General features: G+C 40.1%; 1 long non-coding RNA gene across 1 annotated transcript in view; it reads right to left on the minus strand.

The window, feature by feature from the left end:
* LOC116687958 (uncharacterized) overlaps positions 1-995 on the minus strand; it is a 22,991-nt gene extending 21,996 nt beyond the window's left edge. Inside the window, exon 1 of the long non-coding RNA XR_004331668.1 lies at positions 984-995. This is a non-coding gene — a long non-coding RNA (uncharacterized LOC116687958). The remainder of the gene's footprint in view (positions 1-983) is intronic.
* Positions 996-5,060: the final 4,065 nt, after the last annotated feature.

Here is a 5,060-nt window from a genome sequence, read left to right on the forward strand (position 1 = left end):
ATTTTCATGAGCTGTGATGACTGAATGTTGGTAAACTGATTTCTAAATACAAATAAATAAATATGTTACACACAGATTGGCTCACGTAGTTTTTTTAAGATTTGTGCGGTAATTTTATTTCTTGTTCTTTAATAAATTGGTATCAAAGTACTGTTTTGGAATCTGTTATGGTATCGGTACCAATGTAGAATATTTTTTTAACGATGCCCTGCTGCTGCTCTCCTCTTCTTCCTCCCGGGCACACTGTACTGCTCATGGCTGCATTGCTCTTTGCCACCGGTTGGGGGTTTATTGTCGAGTTGTGTGTTAGCGCTGGATGAAGTTTGAAATGTGAGGACAGACGGGTCAGCCCTTTTATTGGTATTCAACTAGGTAAAGGTGAATCATCGCCCTGACAAGAAAGGTGTGTGTGAAAGGAGAACAATCGAACATCCCTTCATTAGGTTGTGCAAGTTATGCATTGTATAAGGACAAAGTTGTTTGAGATGTCTACCCATGCCCAATAAATATTTGAATTATTCATAACAAATTGAGAAATTCATAATGTCCCCGATTAGCATTTTAGCATAATTGATTCTCAAGAAAAGATGGAATAATAAATCACTGCCGGCCTCCTTTTGCATGAAGGATCCACCTACATTATCCACCCTACCCCTCTCCCCTTCGCAGCAATGCTTTTTTCATCTGCCATTTGTATGCTTTTCATTACCTATCTGCTCCCTCATGACATACCAGTAATAGCCTCGGAGGCATGCTGGTAAACAGTTTTGACAAATTAAAATTACACAGCTCAAGTGAAAAGACTAAAGCTGTAAACCGGGGGAAGGAGGAGGGCTCTTGCTACGTTCTCCAATGACAGGGCCAGCTCATGTACTCACTTCTGATGGTGCTCACGCTTTACTCTGTGAACTGTGGCTACACTGTTTTTTTTTTGTTTTTTTTCCATAAACAATTTCAAGTGTAAGCCAAAGACAATTTCCCACTCAAAGTTGTAATTTGTGCTAAGATCACACAGTGGTGATACAAATATTGAATAGATTGTCCTTTCTTGCTGCATGCTGCAGTTTATGCAGGACTTCCCCACGTGATAATTAGCACCTCAGGCTCCTGGGCTTTCATAATGGATAGACATGTGCGCAAAGGTGACAAGCATGTAAACAGATTGAACAGTAATCCATTAATGATGAATAATATTATTAATAATCCTGTTAAAATAAACATGTTTGTGACAGGCATGTTAAACCTAAAGCGAGCTTTTTAATCCACTACTAGAGACCACTATGCATCATTTCCCTTCATATAGATCTATTTTGAAACACTTTTTTTCTGCTTTATTTTACAGTTTAAATTTCTTTGTTAGGGCTGACCCGAATGCTTTAAAGCTTTGCCATGGCAATTGGCGTCCAAATCAGTGCTTTGCCATTTTTTTTCTTTAAAAAAAACATGTATTATACATGCATTACCCCAAAAAATCCTGAATAGCCCATGAAACAAGGAATAGCAATCACACATTATTTATTTATGCATCAACATCAATTATAATTTGTTATTCTCATATGGAGCACTGTTTGGTGTGTGTGTGTGTGTGTGTGTGTGTGTGTGTGTGTGTGTGTGTGTGTGTGTGTGTGTGGTGGGGGGGCTTTGTGTATGCCTAGGTGTGGTGCTGATTTCCAACTGAAGCTTTGATGCCTCAGAAGTGATATTCTGGGCAGCCCTATTTTATGTGCAGCTTCTTTAACTTGTGTTTTTACAATCAATCCTCTCACTTGGAACTACGATAACAAGCGCATCAGCAGCAAAAGAAATAATGACTGTACTATTGAAAACTATAACATTTCTTTAGAAAATCAAAATGAAAACATTATTTGACTTTTAAAAAAAAGGTATGTCCTCAGTACCTCAAAATGCTGCACTGCAGGCGCTTATTTTGCAAGATTATCACTACAGAAACGTTCTTAACTTCCTGCTCGACAAAATCACTTCCCATCCAAGACACTATCCATCTTCATTTCCTATCATGGCTCGTTGACAGGGGCTTCCATCATATGTCATTATTGGTGCATGAGGCAACTCAGCGGAACAATCCGCCACTCCGGGAAATTCATCAATCACCAACTCCTTGTCTTTACCTGACAGCTCAGCTAGGAGACAACAGGAGCTGCGTCTCGACATAAGGACGCACTTGAACCGGAGCTAGACGGGTCCATGCAGGCTCATGCCGCATACCGTCGGTAATTAAGATTTGGGACTGAATACATAGCAGCAGTAATCCATGCCTGAATGGCTGTCAGGCTTTACTTTGTGTGTCAGTGTAGACGGATGAAGGAGGCATAACTGTCAGAGCAAAGGTTGAGCAGAGACAGGTGTTGGGGACCCCCCCATTGGGAGAGGAAATCATCAAAATGATGGATGAAGAAGTCTGTACACAAGATAAAGAAAATCATCAGTTGAGAAAACAAAACATGCAAGCACAAAGCACAAAACATTCACATTTACACATAATTCATAAAAAGCATTGCAATGCCTCGAAATGATCAAATCAATTTCATCGCCAATGGTCATGTGATTGGCGTTTTAAATGTGAGGTCAACCCAGTCTGTGTACCCCGCCTCCGGCCCAATGTCAGCTGGGATCGCCTCCAGCCCTCGGGCCACCCTCCAAAGGAATTAGCAGGTATAGATTACAGATGGATTTAAAATAACGTTTTACCCCATAACGGCCGAGTCAACATTTACATGAACTTATCTTTCATCTTACTCTTACAAAAAAATCAAAACTAGAACAAACATCTAAATCGGCATTAAATATAAATACAATCTGTTAAATATGCAGTTATGCTGCAGCCAAGCGTGGTGACAACAGCTGACAGTTATGAAGGAGGAAAAAAAAATCTCAGATGTCTTGGTTTAAAAATGTTTGTGAACCACTGCTTTAGAGATATTGCTGAGTAACTGATATTATTAGTCAATTTGCAGAGTATGACTCATCTCTACTTGTGCTGCCAAGACACTATGTTACACCATTTGTCATTATTAATTGTGGCCACAGTGGCCCTTGTTCAAAAAAAGTTGAAAAGTCTTGCAATAAATTTGGTTGACGTTACCCTGAGTGACAGACCTTGATGCGTCAGTATTTGTTTGAATTTTCAATTAACGCTGTATTTTTCAGCACCAAGTCAGATACATGAGAAAAGATGTGAAACGCGAACGGTATTACAAGTCGGAAGCTGGTAACCCTGACTCTAATATTACATAATTACAGTATAAACAAAAGATTAGCACATTGCGTTATGGGAATTGAGGGATCCATGACTTTGGGAGCTTGACACATACTAGGGACTAAAAGTCATTACCATTCTTAAAAAAACAAAAAGAAATCTGTTGTGTAGTGCATTATCAAATTGCAAAAAAATGGTTGTGTATTCATATGGAACCAGAACTAAAAGAGAAAAAGTCCACATTGTGTATGATGTGGAGATTTACCGTTGCACTACTTGATCTCTAGTGAGGCAGATCAATCAGGGGGCTGCAGCCAAAGGGGAGTCATGGTTGACATTCAGACTAATTTCATGGACATTGAGTATTTCAATAAGTAAACAAGTAAATGTATGGAATTGGGGGGGGGGGGAGTGAGAGAGGCATACCGATTAAAAATAGAGAATGAAAAATTGAGCTTTGCTTGGGTCATCTTTTTGATCTAAGATGTTGTGACTTAGGTTGACTTCAATTAAATCCTGGGGGAGGCTTCACAGTCAATCTGTGATCTTTATCATGACTCTGCCTCTCAGATCTCTATCTCTCTGCGACCCATGGGAAATGGAGACGCCTTTCATGACAATGGTTTGGACTCCAAGCTATTTCTGGCTGGCTCCTCTGCCTAGCTAGGCTGTCTCTCTTGACAATCTCAACCTTGAGCACCGGTCCCAGGCCTGACGTCCTTATTCGCTCGCTCTCTTTTTCCGGTTCATGCGTTCTCTGCGAGTCTAGAGGTTGAATTTTCTTCATGCAGGAGTAAGTTATGCATGAGTCACTCGTTGCTAAAATCACCTGGGAAATTTGGCAGCACTGCATTTGATAATTTATGACTAAAAAGAAAACCAGTTTAGCCCTTGAATTATCTCGATTTTCTGATGAGTATTTAAAAGGTTAGTCACACAGATATTTAAAACAAGCAAAGTGTGTACCTGTATGCATGCACACACACACACACTCACTTACTTTGAGAGTGCCTAGCTTTTCACGTAGCAGTCCTCACCAACTGCCTTAATCTCTGGCTCTCCTCCCTCACTGGAAATTGTCCTCTGATGGTTAATTACATGCTTTGATCTGGGTTTGTTCCATCTGCATGATATTTCACGTAATGTAATTGTGCTGAATATTCCCTGGGCCTGTCATCTGCTGCCAAGCCCCAGCACTACCGACCTGCACGGAGAGTCTTCATTTACGTGGACGGTGCAGGCTGTCTGCTTTTAAGGCTGAGGAAGTGTTTAGACTTTAAATTGCATCTTGAGATAGAGAATGCTGAAATACACCACACTCACTAAACAATGCTTAGGTAGCATATACAGTTGTGTTCAGAATAATAACAGTGTGTTTAAAAAAGCGAGTAATGCTCAAAATCCTTAGAATAGCTTTTCATTTCATAATATCCCTGCACTGGGAACACTGCACATTCAATTCCAAATCAAAACATGACCAAAATTGATAAAGTTTGTGTTATACCTTTTACAGAAAGTGAAGAAAGAGGAATATTAGGCTGTTAAAAAAACAGGAGTATTTGCATTTTTCTTTACAAACTAAAACATTTACTGTATGAACTGAAAAATGTCTCAAGGGTTTGCTTTACTTTGACTCACTACGCGAATTGCAACCAACTTCTGACACCTGTAAACAGGGCGATTGAACTACATTCCACAATTCCTCAGCATTTCTGGGTTTTGCCTCAGAAACAGCATTTCTGATGTCACCCCACAGGTTTTCTATGGGATTGAGGTCCGGGGATCGGGCTGGCCACTCCATAACATCTATCTTCTTCATCTGGAACCAAGACTTTGCTCCCTT

Source organism: Etheostoma spectabile, chromosome 4, assembly GCF_008692095.1.
Source record: "Etheostoma spectabile isolate EspeVRDwgs_2016 chromosome 4, UIUC_Espe_1.0, whole genome shotgun sequence".
NCBI classification, from domain to species: Eukaryota; Metazoa; Chordata; class Actinopteri; order Perciformes; family Percidae; genus Etheostoma; species Etheostoma spectabile.